General features: G+C 33.6%; 1 long non-coding RNA gene across 1 annotated transcript; it reads right to left on the reverse strand.

The window, feature by feature from the left end:
* Positions 1 to 3,480: 3,480 nt before the first annotated feature.
* LOC112687749 lies at positions 3,481 to 12,874 on the reverse strand. The gene is made up of 3 exons (XR_003149005.1): positions 12,714 to 12,874; positions 10,887 to 11,056; positions 3,481 to 3,539 (listed from the first exon to the last, which is right to left on the reverse strand). It is a non-coding gene; the product is annotated as an uncharacterized LOC112687749 (long non-coding RNA).
* Positions 12,875 to 17,961: the final 5,087 nt, after the last annotated feature.

Raw genomic sequence — 17,961 nt, forward strand, 5'->3', positions numbered from 1 at the left:
AGTGGTCGGAGGCGAAACGATTCGCGTACGCGCACGACGACCCCGGGAAGACGTTGGACGCGAAACGGATCGTTAGATCACGGCCACAACACTATTTATCGTTATCGTCGTCGTCGTTGTTGTTGTTGATGTTGTTATCGCGTCCTCCCCGTGCGTGCGCGCGCGCGCGCGCGCAAAACGTTTAAAACGTACCGACCGGAAAACGCGCACGGTGGGCGCCCGCGAATAAACGCAACGACGATGTCCGGATCGGCGGTCGCGCGCAGCGTCGGGTAACAATCGGCGGACGTCGCGAATTCGAAACACGCACACGGCACCACACGCACACACGTCGTCGCGGGGCGCACGTCGACAGCGGTCTGCTCTGCGGAAACACTGACCGCGCGCGCCTCGGCCACCAGCGCGGGCACCACCGGCGGCGGCAGCAGTCGCGTCGGCCGGCCGATGAATTTTTTTTTTTTCGCGCACCGCGCCGTTATCAGATGTGGTGAACGGCGTCGACGGCAGCGCGGCCCCGCGGCGGGGCGGCCCGCGCGCGCACGCGCGCAAAACTGGCGCGTACGTGCGACGCGATCGCGGTCGTACGCTCTTTCAGGTAACCCCCTGGCACCGCCCCCGCGGCGCTCCTACCCGAACAGGGTACGCATCCCCCCTCCCCCACCATTCGGGGCATTGTCGACCGGGTTCTCAATCCTTCCCGGCCCCGCCGCGAGACAACCTCGTCGAAAGGAAAATTATGGTTTTCGAGCCGTTCGGTTGTGCCGCGGACTTTCTGTTTTTACGCGATTGTTCGCGCGCCGAATCGGCACTGCATACACACACACGCGCGCGCGAGGGGGGCGAAATATTAAATAATGGTTGTCCGTTTCGTTTTTGAGCTGTGCGCAGTGGCGTAAATTGAGTCCGACTTCTGATGGTGCAGAAGCATATTCTCAACTTATAATTTCCAACTTCCTAAGTAAAAATCCTTTCCAATAAACTATGTATTTTCCCATATATTTCTTTAAATAATAAATACATTTAGAATTATTTTAACGGTAAAACCTTTATTATTATAATATTAATAAAAAAAAAAAAAACAATCAACATTTTTTTTTAGTGTGCTGGTTTCCTTGGCTCTTATAAATATTATTACAAGTATACAAATTTCAACGATTTTTTGGTGGTGCAAAAACATACCTCGTACAACCACATATTAGATGTTGTGGTGCAAGTGCCACATTTTCACCACCTAGTTTACGCCACTGACTGGGCGAATCTATTCGTAAAACAGATACGGTACGAGATGATTGTACGTTTTATAAACCATTTGATAACTCAACACCATTCGGTTTTGAACAATTAATCGTCCCAATATTATAACCACGCCACTCTAAAAATCTATTTCACTCGGCGTCGTACTCACAACGGGTATATTGGACGGGGGAGTTCCAATTGGTACGGGCCAACCCCTTTCCCACTTCGAAGCTGGATGAAAATTTCTACGTGACTCAGTTTTTTTTTTTATTATTATTTATTGTTATACGATTAATAGTATTGTTATAACGCAAAAATAAGAATGATATTGGTAGATTATTAATTCAATCACGTAACTAGGAGGGTCTACGGAGTCAAGATATCCTCCGCATATTTTTCTACACCATTTTATAAATAGTGATCCTTTAGAATACAAATTAAAATTAAATGCTCTTAATTTGATGGGTAGCTTAAAAATTAATGTTTTTTGTCTTTAATGTATGCATTTTCAAAACTAATTTAATTTAATATTTATCTGGACAATCAGGTGGTGAATCAAAATAAATTTTAAAAAATCTTTTCGTGTTCCATTTATAATTAAAAAGACAATATTTACTATCTCCTCCATTGAACGGTGTTAAAATCCCAACAACACTACAAATTAAATACCTAGAAATCGTAATCAATACACAACTAACATAAGCCTATACCTAAAATCCAAACGGAAATTATTAAATAATCGCTTACATAAGCTTTGCCCAACACTCAAATCCAAACTTTCGAAAAATGTATTAATGTCATATAAAGACCCCTTAAGGTTCACAAATCTGGGGTAACGCCAAGCTATTCCAACCACGAACCATATATGGTTGGTATATATTGTATATAATCGTTTCAGTCTATAACCCTTCGTCACATAGTCTTTGTCCCATGATACGTAACACACTCCATTAAGATTTAAAAATCTAAACTGTTGAACAACTGACCAAACGATATAACATTACATTTCACAACAAACTGTAGCAACATCAAAACTCTCTTCCGTCCTATTTATCTTCTCTCGCATTGCTTGACAATTTTTCTCGTCATCTCATAAAACACTGGTGTAGGGATAATTTAAGCCAATTTTAACAAATTCATCAAAGGCATAAACTAGGAGAGTGAGAGGGTGCTCCACCTCTAATAATTTAACGGGGTAATGACCCATTAGTGTTTTGTAAATTAATTAGAAAAATATTATAAAAATACATTTTAGATTTGTAAGAATTATTTTATCAATAAATATACTAATATAATTGTTTAAAAAAAAAAAATTAATGGATTAATCAAAATGTATTTGTTCAATAGCATTCGCCATCACAAAATACATCATGATGCAGATCAAGTACCTATATCTAGTTTTTAAGTATACGGTTTATCAATATAAAATTAAACTTCACTTCCCCTATTAAAAAAATTTCTCAAGTTACGTCCATGAAATACATTAACTGATACATTTATTAATTTTACAAGGTTCTATCACTGGATAACCTCCCTTATTATACCATTTTATTTGTTATTCTTTGTACATATGAGTATTTTTCTTCATTTGCTTATTGCATTTAGTTTAATACAGGTTGTAAATTTCTTTATTATTAAATCACCTAGGTAGCAAAGTACTAAAAATCTGTTTGTTTGACTAAACATTTTTAAACGATATACAACTCACTTCACCCACAATCTACAGTTTCGTACTATATTATACCATTGATTAAATGAATGAATGATTGTACTAAGATTGGATTTTTTAATTGTAGTCGATACTATGAAAAAGCCACTAGGTTTGCCTTTAGGGCACTTAATTTGTTATTCAATTGTTATGATTGGAAAATTAGATTTACAATAGATGCAACTCGGGAGACGCATAGGCAAGGGAACAAGTATATTATATATTTGCGGTTCCTTAAATCTTCTCCACTCAGTGTGGGTGTATTTACAATATTTACTCGTAGGCTATTTATGAGGTCCGTAAAATCTAGTTTCGAATACAATTAAATTTAAATGAATTGTAGTGAAAATTTAATTTTCAAATTATTTATTAATTAATATACGTATACTAGCATTATAGATTGAATTTATTTTATCATTTCAATAATACAATTGTGTTTGTGTTTTTTAGATGAAACATTAATGTCGGAAAATCAACGTCTAATTTGGTTCTATGCATTTCATAATTGATAACAATAAATAACTTACAATGATTGACAACACGATGTTAAAGTTAATTGTACGCAGCTTGTTCGTCATCAATTAAATTCATATATCTGAAAATTTAATATAACACATTTAATTTATTAATCGTTATTTTAACTTGATAACAATATAGAACCATCGTATTAATGTACTGTTAGCTAAGCGCTTCGAATTATTTGAGGACAACATCAAAATCTTATAATATTAAAAAAAATAATTACTACATAATTCTTTTTGCTGTAATTGTTAGAATATAAATTATGCACCACTCTTTCAGAACGAAAATAAATTTAAAAACCTTACGATAATTTACTCATACTTTACTCATTACAGAAATAAATAGACTAGATATTTTTATTGACAATATTATATTATTTAATTACTTACGTTCATGTTATCCTTCAATACTTTAATTTCAAAATGTATTTTTTCAATTGTAATTCGTACTTTAAATAATAAGAGAAATAGCCAAACGCGTTAAGTATGAATATAAATAATATAAAAATATGTAATACATAAAACCATCCTATATCATCGCATTATACATTCCACTTATATTTGAAGAACATATAATAATAAAAATATACCACAATGAGACGTTGAAACATCTCTAATAAATCATATATTTTAAACTTCCACATGATCATATTTTAAACATGTGTTTTTAATAATAACACATATAGCTATGTGAAAAAAGCACGTTTGTACCAAAATATGTATACAAAATGTTATAATTAACGCATCACTCGTGGCATTAATGAGTCATTAACAATTAATGATAAGAAATATAAAAATGTAAAAAGTAAAAATTCCAAACCTCATTTTTTAATGACCATTAGTGGTAGGGTTCACCAATAATTTTATTTCTCTGTAATGTAAATATATATTCCAGATATACATTTGATAATACATGAGTATATCTGCTGAATTTACGTCATACTGAAGGTATACGTGCAAAAAATTATGGTGTATCTTGAAAATACATGTATAAATTAAATTTATAAATGTAATAATTTAATCAAACCATAAGAATATTATCATTATTGATGACTTATGTAGCCTGACAGGGAATTTCATACATGAGTACTCATATATAGTTAATAACATCTATACCTAATTCGAAAGAAATATTTAAATACAGTTAAGTGATTTCAATTGTTTTTATTCTCCGATAAATATTTTTTTGTATTAAATACAAATTGTATCTATTAATATTATATCCAAAACAGATGCCACATCCGCATGTGTTGTCAATGTTGAGAATGTAAAATATTAAAATTAAAAAAAAAAAAATCTCATAACTCGTTTAAAAATTAAAATTTCGAAAAAACCAATAAAATAATCACATATCTCAAAGTTTGATTATAGGTCAGTCTATTCTAATATTAGAGCTAATATCACTTTATTTGAACTTCTAAAAACAAATTTGCTGTATTTTACGTGAGTCAGACAGAGATAAAAACATACGTACCTATGTGGTATCCTCTTTAGTTGAATAATAGTCAATAATAATTTTTTATAATAATTATTAACGAAATAAAATATGTAATCATAATAGTTACGATTATATACGAATATACGATCATTTTTATATCTACTGCATGATTAACTGAGTAGTGGTTTAATGAGAGATCTATGTAACTCGGTATACAATATTACTTTTGTACAATTTAATATTATATGGAACGATTGTTTTAAAATAATGCTTATTTGCGCTACGGCAGTTTTAACTGTGGCGTATCGATGCGAGTTCGTAGCGATTGATAACTGTGAGTACTTTTAAAAAAATGTTCTATAAAAAATGTATTTTTTAAATAACAAGGAACAAGGAAACCTATAAAAAGTTTTATAACAGTTCGTTCGATACAGTTTTATCAATAATAATAGAATCATATTTTATTCCATTTTCAACATTCTAGTTCGTTACATAAATGTATTTATTAACAAGTTCAAAAATCGATTCTTAGTCCACCATAATGTAGTAATTTAATAAACGTATGATGTTTTAGATTAGAGTAGTTGAAGAAAAAAAAGTTAAACACGCATTATTAAGTACCAAAAGTCGATGTATCAATATTTAACGTAAACGAATATAATTTGCACCCACATTTGCACAATGCTTTAGGATTAACTTCGTGGGCCAGTGTACTTATGTGTATCACACAATAACGACGAAAAATGTAAATTAAAACATTTTTCTTATTGTATAATAATATACATATATGTATAAACATATGAACATTTAAGTATATATCTTTTAGATTTTACGAGCCAAATAGTTATATTCTATAACCTAAAAATAATAACCAACGGGAAAACATTACAATTTATCAATAATTCGGGGTATTGAAGTTTTGTAATAATTTGTTTTCTAATCGTAAAGAGAAAATGTGTTTTAACTATACAAATTAAAATTCAAACGAGAACCATTATTTATGTTAACAAAGACCGACTTAAAGCTCTTATGTAAATACCGTCATATACATACAAATGTAATGATGGATATACGTGATAGTCATAAATGTAATAGGTGCCGCTCAACAAATCTTATGTCGTAGGCATTGTTATTTTTTTTATTCTACTTGGCGTGCGAGTTCTAAAAAAACTAAAACTTTAAAAAAAAAAAAAGACTAAACGTTTGTATTATTATGTGTATAAATGTAATTTAATACCATTAGTACTGCTCACACCCGTGCACGTATGTATTTTAAATCCGTTGCTGTCATCGTCAAGCCATACGAGTATGTATGTTGCACTGGCCTACAGGACCTGGTCAAAGCACATTACAACATAATCGTTGTCAAAGCACACAAACGTTTGCACAATGACCTGGGGCACATTTAAAACATATATTTATATGTGTGATTTCGATTTTTGTTTTTTGTTAAGTCGTACGTCAAGTACTGCAGTGAGATACGTTCGGTTGTTGATATAGTGTGTACCTTAAAATATTGTAAGCTAATATTAAAACGGCTAAATTTAGTCAGAAAAATATTTTTATAGAAATGACGATAAAACATTACCTATTAAAAATCGTTGGAGTACATTGTACGCATTTAATACTGTTCGAAATCACATTTTCAGTATACTAGTGATCGTGTTCAACAACTACCGTGTTCGGATCATGAGACATGGATGCATCATTTTTTACTCAGTTCATACTAACTCAGGCGCAGTTCCAGCCTACCATAACGGGAGGGGTGGATTATAAATAAGTATACTCTATGAGTCGGCTGGGGCTGGCCGGCTGACGGTTGTCGTCGATCATACAGTCACAATAATATTGTTCTTATCGACTATTCATTAGGTAATTTATGTTATAAAAATAAAAGATGAAAATGTGTGATATTAATAATACATTAGAATGTTATTACGCAAGATAATGCAATTTAGTAGTACATCAAATTAAATTAATACATTTTTATAGGCCACCGGGTGGAGGGAGGGACGCCCCTACCCCCCTGGATCCGCACATGTACTAACTCTAATCTGAAAAGCAACAATTCAGTTGGTTCTGATGGTTTGTCAGGAGAATTAATTTAATACATTTCTTTACTCTATTCGATTTTCGTTTTATTTTCCTTTATGACTCCTTTTTCGTAAGAATCTTGATTTAGGCGTTTAATTATTTAAACTCAGTTCCGTCACACCAGTATTCAAATCTGGTGATATCTCTAATCATGAAAATTAACGATCTATTACCATTTTTTGTCATATTTCTAAACTCTTTGAGCTTTAGTATTACATTTTAATCGTAGAACACCATGATGGATTTCGTCCCCATCGCTCAACTACGACTTGTAATTCCGTTTTGTTATGTTTTTGATGCATTCGCAAGTGGTTAACAAGTAGATGTTATCTTAACTGACTTTAATAAAACATTCGGTAGGGTTAACCATAAGATTCTGGTGAAAATTCTTGAGAACAGTGGATTTGATGAACTATTATTATCATGGTTTAATTTCTATCTTATAAATCGTAAGCAATATGTATAGGTATTTAGCGTCAAGTCAGAAGTTTGTAATATTCCATTTGGGGTCCCTCAACGAAGGAATTTCTCTCTGTTACTCTTCTCTCCATCAATAGTGTAAGTAACGCAGTTCGCTACAGTCGTTTTCTCTTATTTGCTAATTATTTCAATTTTTTTTTTTTTAATTAGCTCAATGAATGACTGTCACTTACTCCAAAGTGATTTATCTGCATTAGGTTCTTTGGCTGATTACCTTGGTTTGAATTTTAATATACCTATCTAAATGCCGTCTAATGTCTTTCTTCAGAATTCATTCTCCTTTTGAATTGAATTATAACCTGAATGGCAGCGAACTTCCGAATGTAAGTAATACGATTAAAGATCTTGGAATCACATTTGATCGGGGATTAAATTTTCATGACCATATTGAAATTGCATGTTATAAGGCTCTAAAAACGCTTGGCTTCATAAAAAGGTTCGCTAGAGAATTTAATCTAATTGCTCCGCTTAAGGCATTATACTATGCGTTCGACAGATCGATATTAAAGTATGCCGTTGTTGTATAAGAGCCTCACACTGCAAGTAGTGCTAGCCAGATTGAAAGGGTTCGACAGAAATTTCTTAGTTTTGCTACTTGGATACTCAAAATTGATCATCTACCAGACGATTATGAGCCAATACTAAACAAATTAAAGCTTTTTTCCCTAGTTGACAGGCGTATTTATGCTAATCAAGCTTTTTTAAGAAAACTTATTGATGGCTCAATCGACTGGCCTTGAATTATTATGCCAAATTAATTTCAAGGTGCCTAATTATCATTCACGTTCACTTATCCTTTTTATGTTCCAATTTGCACCACTAATTATTCCCGTAATCGACCTATTTTTAGAATGATTCATATTGCCAATGAGGACACAGTCTCTTTAGAATATTAGTTGAACTACAGTAATGTTATCCTTTTTGGGTATTTTTCTTATATGTATAATATTATTTTAAAGTATTGTCATGTTATATCTTAATTATCTATACTTGGGCCACGGCCCGTTCTGCAATAAAAATTAAATTAAATTAAAATAAAAGTTATCCCTTGAAGAAGAAGAAATGAAAATTAGTAGGAATAAAACAGACTTCGGAGGAAGGTACCAAGAATTTAAGGGTATGAGGAGACCAATGGCAATAAGCAGTGATGTGATAGGGGAATTCGAGAGCTTTAAATATTTAGGATAATTTGTACAAAAAAATGGGAGCTTTAACATTAATGTAAAACATATGATTAAATGTGGTTAGATGAAATGGAGAGACACGTTGGGCGTTTTATGTAATTAGAGAATTCAAATGAGGCTGAAAGGTAAATTATCGGATATTCGGCTGTGGTTGCATAAACATGCGAATTAAATAATCACGTTAAACAATTTTTCTACAAAATCAATTTTCAACGCACGTATACTGGAAGCAGCTTTCACTTGCTTCAGTGTTGCATTGGCATGTATGATGTAAACATTTGTCTCTACGTTGGAATAACAATTAAACCCTAGGTACACACACGTATGGAATTCAAAATGGAATTTATTAACCGAACTTGGCAAAGCAACGGACAAAAGATTTACTTTTGATAGTATCGCACACGGTCACCATTTACATTTATATTAGTGATTACGTTTTTTGTACACATTCAATTTGATATTATGTATAATTATATATGATATACATTTAATATGCTCGAGTAAAAATATTGTATATCAAGGAAAAATCGAAAAAATAGAAGGTAACCAGTGTGAGTACAGATAACAAAAAATAAATAAATATCTACATACAGATAGAGATATAAAATATTATTTCTATATAGATGAAGATAATAATAAAACGTTATAATCTAGATAATAAAATAGACATATTCGTTTTTTTTTACATATCGATACAAAAAATTTTTATTGTTTATAGGTGAATATGATAAGTTTTGTTTAAATTAAATTGTTTAGTCATCTTCCAAGATCTTACATATTGAATCAAATCATTATACCCAGAATTCATAACGTTAAGGTTGTATAACTTAATCATCAAAATATTATAACATTGTAAATAAATGTTTATTATTTTACTAGATACTAATTTTTGACATACCATCCTTATATTTATTCATGAAAACAAATTAATACACCTACTGAAAACTGATTTAAAAAAATATTATTAGTACATAAATTATGATCATACAAAATAGGTACCTACTTTTTATTGTGAAAATGTTACAAACTTGTCAATTAACCGAAAACGTTAAGACGTTTAGTTGAAAAATGCTCAATTGTTTATAAACATACATGGTTTATTCTTCAAATTAATTTTATCAACACGTAAATCGCTGTTCCTAAAATAGTTTTATTAATTTTAACTAATTCATGACAATTCAACATTATTCATGGATATAAAATTGTCTGCATTTAAGATTAAATTTATCGATTAATAAATTTATTTAGATACGTGTTTTTTTCTTCATTTTAGATGAACAATAGATTACTTGAATAAAATGTTATCTAGATAAGATGAAATTTAAAATGTTACAATCTCAATACTGTACGTAACATTTCTTATTGCGGGACGTTAAAGATAATTGTCTTGTCCAGTATTAATATGATTTTTTTGTAATCATTTACAATTATGAGCGTATAATGTAATCGTTAGGAGCTTATAATTCCTACTCTTCTACAGAATGTTTCGAACACAAACAGGGTTATGTGGTATTATGTATTATTATTATGTAGTATTATGTATTACCCGTCAAAACATTCCCAATGGGAAAACATAATAAAAATAGGATAAAAAAAAAATTTAAAAAAACGTTGAAAATCAAACTACGAAATGCGAAGGAATACATAATCATCGACGTCATCGTCTGGGGAGGCTTTTATTTTGTAGTTGTTTTTTGTTTCCATCGTTAATTCTGTTATACGCTGTTCAACGGTGTTTTTTTTTTTATTGGATAAAAAAACAAATTGCATTATTAACATAGTGAAATATTTTAACGCGCTCAGATACTTACATTATCTTTCGGCGCGCCGATAAAAAATGTATTTAATTTTTAAACTAATAAGCCATATACATGTCTGTTCGTAGACACGAAAACTTTTTCAGAGCACGTACTTGGCGAACGTTAAGCCCGTTTTACGTGAGGAATCGATTACGATGTTTTTCAAATGAAATTCTCTCGGAAAAAAACCGAATCTCCGTCGGAATTTTAACGACAATAAAATATATCTACTAGCTATGTACTAGCCAATAGGAGATTTCCTTTATTTTTATAGCGCTATAATAAACAGTTATTACCGTATTCGCTGATCTACGCCGTACAATACTGTCACGCCATTATACTATCAAGCCCATCGTTGTACTCGAATGAATTTCATATGCGATACACACAGGTACGTATTATAAATTTATATTTATCGTGACTTACGTGTAATGATTAAAAGCGGTGGTCCGCCTGTAATCACGAGTCGCCATATTTGGACATAGATTATGTGCGTTTGTTACATCAATAATTCATGAGCGCATACGGGGCATCTCAACATTGATAAATACTGGACCGTTTAACGTTTTCCTATTGAACGTAAACACAAATCTGTCCTATAAAAAAATTAACGGTGACCAATAATAATACTGCCGCTGATACTGCGCTTTCGTTTTAATCTACCGTTCGTATAAAATTGATTGGACACGCTATCGTAGTAATTAATGCGTTTATAATTAAATGTAATAAAACATTCACAAAAGTGTCAATAAGACTTTAAAACTGTTTTCATTTTCAAATATCGATTATCACGCTATTCATCAACAGTAGTATACTTGGGGATATACTTGAATTGATGTTAACACTAAACCTAACTGGCTAATTTCATAATTACGAAATTTAAGCATCATATTAATTCTATATTCTTTTAAACAATATAAATATAATCACATTTTATAGACATGGCAATGATTGTAGTATCTATATTTTGATAGAACAGAAGTTCTAAATATAGGTATTTTATCCGGTGTGTACAGAAAATGCAACGTTTTGGTATTGATTTTTTATTTTTATAAAACTTTTTGATATTCAACGTTACAACTTTTTAATATATTTCTTAATGAAATATAACATTTGATTAGTATTTACACGTAAACAATGAACAAGAAAATATGTAATTTACATGTAAATTAAAATATAAGACGGGCATGTTAATGAAACACATTTAAAATATAATTAGTCCTGGTGTTTTTAAATCATACCAGTTTTAATTGTACACTTGTTATGACCAATATTATTTGTTCCGGAATTGAAATAATTGATTAAATATATATATATATATATATATATGTCTATAGTTATGAATTCGGAATAAAACAAATGTCATTCAAAAATTGAATAGAAAATGTTGTCTTACAAATTAATTAAAATATTAATGAATTTCATCAATTTGCTTATTACTAATGCCTGTATATCAGTGTGTGCATAGCGCAAATGGGCAGGTTTTATATTTTTTCCATATTTATTAAAACATTTCAAACAGATTTTCATTAACGATATACTGGCATATTGTAATAATATGCGTTTGAACGGTGAATAACCAAAAGGGTTGCACAAGTGATTCCCTATACTTTGAAAATAATTCAAGTTATTGATTTGTAACTATGATGATGAATGTATTTTATGTGCACAATGAATAATTACGATAATTTGATGACACTGCTTGAATTTACGGTTTGATGACTCGACTGAAGATGGAAAATTCAGATTTTAAAATCATTACGTCTATTAAGAATATAATTTTTTTTTTTTTTTTACTCATCAAAACGAGTGAAAAGTACTTTTGATCCATTTTGTTTCGTACAATAGGCAATCCACTGTTTGGATTTAGTACTCAAACCGTTGTGGAATTGTCAAAGTCAATTAATTATTTTTCAAACAATTTGTAATCTCGGTTATTATGTATTTGGTTCCAAGCGGAGGTGTTTCAAGCAGTGCATATTGTTCTTTATCTCTTTTTATTATTGCGAGTTTCGTAATATAGTTTAACCTATAATATTCCAACAAGCGTTTATATTTGTTTATTTATTTTTTTTTAATTTTTTAACAACATTCAAGCGAAAAACATTGTTTCTGTTTACAATAAATAATATAGACATAGTATGCTTGATTAACGATAGTGCGTACATCGTGTAATAATATATAGTAATATATAGTAATATAGTACATAGCAATCTATTATATTGTAATATTTAGTAGATTACTGCTACAGACCTGTAACGATGACGTTTCGAACGACACAACAACGTTTCAGATCATTCGCGTTAGTAGCGAGATGAAAAACTGTAGAATCAATCAATCATTGAATCGTCATCATCATCATGAAACGTCATTGTTCCATCGGAAAACAAGCGAGTAATAATTTTCTTTCTCTTATGGTGACTAACCTCATGGAAACGTCGACGACGTATAGACGACCAACAACTACGATAATACCTGTACACTATAGGAGGAAAAACGAACTGGTGTAATAATCATTGTCGTTTAGACGTGTTGAAACAAAAAAAATAAACTAATTCGTTCAAAATTCTATACGTATAAATATAATATGTGAACAGAAAATTAGTCGATTATCGTTTACGAATAATCATTAATGCCCCGCACTAAATAGTTATAATTGTTGAGCGCAGTAAACAATTAGAGCTTAGTTGTCATAACCTCTAAACGCACCTTTTATTATTGTTAAGTCGGAAAACTATACGTGACGGCTGTACTGCAGTTTTTTTTTTTTTTTTTTTTTTTTTTTTTTTTTCATAAATGTGTAGAGGTAAATATATTACGGGCACGCCGTGTATAGTCTGCATCTAAAAATATATACTTTAAAAACACGAACTTATAATATTTTCGATATTATATTTCTTGGCTATAAAAGCAATTTTTAAGGGAGAAAATAACCGCGTTCGCCGTGTTTGTATTATTGTCAAATGTAATATGCAAGTATTCAAAGTCAAACAACATCAGCAAACAATAATCAGAGGAGGGGGAAAGAAACACAACATCTCGCTATCTGCGGACCGTATTCGTCACATATTTTCGAACGATATGAGTACAGTCGAGGAGACCAAACACGAAAATCGTATATATTTTAACGTTTTTAATCATTATTTTCAAATTCCAATCGAAGAAAAATAACTTTATCCCGAGGATTATTGTTTAGGGTTTTCGCACCAGTGCAAAACTTTCATGTACACAAGGAAGGTCGTTCAAATTGATCACGACAGCTGAATAGAAAAATTGTAGTACATCAATCACGGCTTAAAATAATAGATTCTCGTTTCCATTTCGAAAGTTACCACTCAAATGTTGCCGTTTTAAACAAATTAAAAAAAAAAAAAAATCAATACACTTAACGTTTATATTTGTTTGCATTATATGTAGGTACAATTCAAAACGTTTTCGCCCATTGAACATGTTTTTCTATGTGTCAAATATTTCGTAGGAATACCAATTATGTAACATTTAAGAGACTAGGTTTAATACAACAACACGACGCGGTGTAGGTTTTTTTTTTTTTCATTATATATACAGATATTCTTGGGCAGGGCCGGCGTAAGGCTAAATGACGCCCGAGGCCAAAATGCCAACTGGTGCCTTTTTCATATAACAACCCGTAATATCATTATACTTAAAAAAAAATTATATATTATGCTTAACTTGTACATCATTTTTTATCGTCTAATTTTTTAGTCACGAGTCACGACGGCTCGACGCGATCCCGATTGAACGATAACAAATATTTGGGAATTATAACAAAATATACGATAAAACATTCTATGATAAACCATAGTAAATATACTTAAAATATATTATTCTAATATACGGCTAAACAAAATAACCTAACTATTATCAATATTTCAATACAAAGTTATAGGTATTTTACGTTAAAAAAAAAATATATAAAAATATTACTGACATATACACAAAATTTTAAAAAATAATTTTGGCACCCCTCTGAAAATGGCACCTTAGGCGATCGCCTGAGTCGCCTTACCCTCACGCCGGCCCTGTTCTTGGGCACTACACGTTTACAAAAAATCTGTACCCATAATCGTCGAGATAATATTACTTTTTTTATTTTCCAACAATTTGAAATAATTAAATGTCAGTTACATGTGCATATTTATTTCATCACCAAATGTTACCACCATATAATAATTATTTTTAATAACATCTGTAACGTTCGGCGATTATGTAAGACTCGACGTTCTGACACAACTGCAACGAATTCTTACAATATTAAAATAAATCTAGAAAATCATTATTCACAACAATGTGGTGTTTTGCGAACACTAACATTTGACAGACGACATAAATACACGCGGGCTCCTCTCTGAACTGTTCTCCGAATGCGATGATTTATGATCGTTGTATTTGATTTTAAACGTTTAACAATAGCATAGGTGTACAACACGCAAATGACCACATAACACGACGGCAGTAGCGACCAAATATGAGCGAAGCGAGTCGAGAGTACTCCAAAAAGGCTGCTCTGTTATGTGACCCGGAGCAGGACTGTATTACGAAGGTCTAGCCGCTCGATGGCCCTAAATATACAGCCGTTTGTTTAATATTAATCGAAAAAAAAAAATAAAAATTCCGAGGCTGTAATCGCAGCGGCCACTCTGAAGCATTTTCGTTTAAACGGAGGTCTAGTAATAACGCGCTGGCAACCTTTTTCCGAGTGCTTACGTAATGGTGAACGTTTTGCACGATGTAATAATGTGAATGGAACCGCGTTAATATTTAAATACCAGTGGCGACACTTGAACGCCGACATTGCATCGCACCGCTGACCGACTTTCGTACGTATGAACACAGAGTCTTCCGGGAATAGTCTGAAACAATGCGAAAGAGTAAAAAAAAAAAAAAGGGGGGATAATAACTATTGAAAACAACTTAAACGTTAAACGCCAAAATATCGTGCTTTAACATCTATGCCCGTATTATGATCAACGTCTATTTTTACGTATTTATACGTTTTTGAAATCGAACCTTGTGCGTGGATTCAACAAAAACCTTTAACGTTCAAATCGTGCCTGGAGCCGAAAGCATCGGACCACTGTTTTCGGGGAAGGACAAAAAATTAAAAAAATTACGGAAAACAGATAACTGCTGACGATTCCAGTTTTGCGGACGAATGGACGCATCGATTTCGAAATTTGATATTTTTACGCGTTCAATCCTATACGAAAAAAAAAAATAATAATGATTATGGAGGTAAATTTTTTTTCGGTAAGTTCATTTCGGATCTTAACGAGCGCCACGGAAATCAGCAACGCTCCGACAGCGATTCGGTGGCGGATTCGTCGGCCCGATCACCGGTGGTCCTGGGGGAGTCAGCTAATCGTTAACCGCGGTTAACCATAAACGAACGCGGTAACGACGATCAAACCGCATGCCCGCGACAGATCAATCCGATAGCTGTTCGTGTGCAACGCGACGAATATTATTCGATATGTCTATCGTCCGATCGCGGGTCGCGGTGCCGGTCAGGTCCCATCTCGTTTTACAATGGCACTTTCGGCTAGACAGCGTGTGGAACGTTCGGACAACGCCGACACGCACGACTGTGGTCACGCGAGAACGAGGGATTTCGTCATCTATCGCAACCAAAGCTGTCGAATCGGATGGGGAAGGATAACCTGTACGAAGGGTGTTTTGTTTAAGGTTTGTTATTTGATTGCGGTACAAGGGCGGATTCGTATGATGTAGTCGATCGTCGTAGGCGTGCGTAGGAATATCTTGGAGGGAGGGGACTTAGAACTCCGCCAAAAACATAAAATAATGTGACCATGATTAACGACGGCATTTATTTTTATTGCCTATTATTTAGTTCTTCCGAGTGTACTTTATTTTCAAATACTGTTTTTTTCCAACCGGGATGACGCTTGCCCTCAGTGCTCCCCCTGGACTCACCGCATGTATTATCGAGTCGCGCACGCGGCCTCGATTCCTACGACGCGAGGCCAAAACCACGTCTACGCTACGCAACGAATGGTGACGTGTGACGACCAGCTCGGCGTCGTTCGTTCAGGTTCGCCAGGTTCGAGCGGTACACCATCAGAGAAAATGTTGGTTTGGACGAAATTTCGATACAAAAATGTTTGGTTTGAAAAATAAAATTTATAAACGCTGATAATAGTGTAAAAGTGCGTTTACATTACGGCTGTGAACGCGATCGAACACCAACGAACGCGAATTCGGTAAAGATTTGGTCTCACCGTGCAGACTATTCGTTCGTGTTCGTTCTTCAGCATTCGTCAGCATTCGCTTGCCTTAGCTCGGAATTCGAGTTTCAAAATACTATTTAGTATTACATTCAACTGTTATGTAAATAAGTATAGCACACATTGATTTTTAATACTGTTTGTGTTTTTAAAATAAAATAAAATTTTTAATAATGTCTTCAAGCGAGGACTAATGCCATGTGCTAGTTTCGTGATCATGGAATCATTAAATATCGCTTGCTATTTCGAGCCAAAAATCGATTTTAAGTTTCGTTAATTTATACTTAGGATTTGATGGGTCCCGCTTTGATAGGACGCGTTTCGTATAAATTAATTAGCGTGATACATTGATCGTCAGAGAAATCCATAATTATAAATTAATATTCAACCATCTGTCAATTAATTTGCAAATAAATGTGGTACCAAAAAAACAGTTGATTATTAAACCCTCAAATGCAGGTGAACACAAGCGAATCCGTTGTGACGTTCACACTGAATGTCGTTTCTTTTGATCGAACCGCTAACCGATCGAACCGCACCGAAAGCGAACGAATGGCCGTTCGTTCGCGTTCGGCGTACTGTTTGCACTTAATCGTTAGTAAACCGAATTCGCGTTCGTTCGCGTTCACGGCCGTAGTGTAAACGCACCTTAAGAGTGCGAAAAGCGCTTTCGGACGCAAACCGAATGACGCGCGAACGCTGCGACATTGTTACACGCATCGGGTTTCAAAGTGTTCCTTTTCTTTCGATCGGTTTTTTTCAAAAAAAAAAAAAAAAAAAAATGGCTTGGAAACGATTTGAACGCGAAATGCGTTCCGAGTCTGGATAGCACCAACCGCGGTTCGGTACTTTTCGGTGTCGATTTTATCGCTTTTCTCATTCGTACCATATCGATTTCCAATGAAAATATAACGAAAACGTTTAGCACGGGATTGCCATTGGTTCCGGGGGCGCACATTTCTCGTCGTGGTTCTTGTACGGGGGAAAAAAATGCAAATGTTCGTTGAACGCGTTTCCCGCGGGAACGAAAACTTTTCGCGCTACGGAGCGTCGTCTAGCGCGTCCGTTTGTCCGTTCGTTCCGTGCGTACCGCCAACAATCTGTTGAACAACGGGAACCCTCGAGATTCCAGAGCGATTTTCGCACATCGTTTTCGTGCGCGGCTTTTGCGCGCCATCGTCCTCGCGGGGCGCGTCGGATCCGCGGTCCCAGTGCCGTTCGTGAGCGCGCGCGTT

Source organism: Sipha flava, unplaced genomic scaffold, assembly GCF_003268045.1.
Source record: "Sipha flava isolate LNK unplaced genomic scaffold, YSA_version1 35a_pilon_pilon, whole genome shotgun sequence".
Lineage (NCBI taxonomy): Eukaryota > Metazoa > Arthropoda > Insecta > Hemiptera > Aphididae > Sipha > Sipha flava.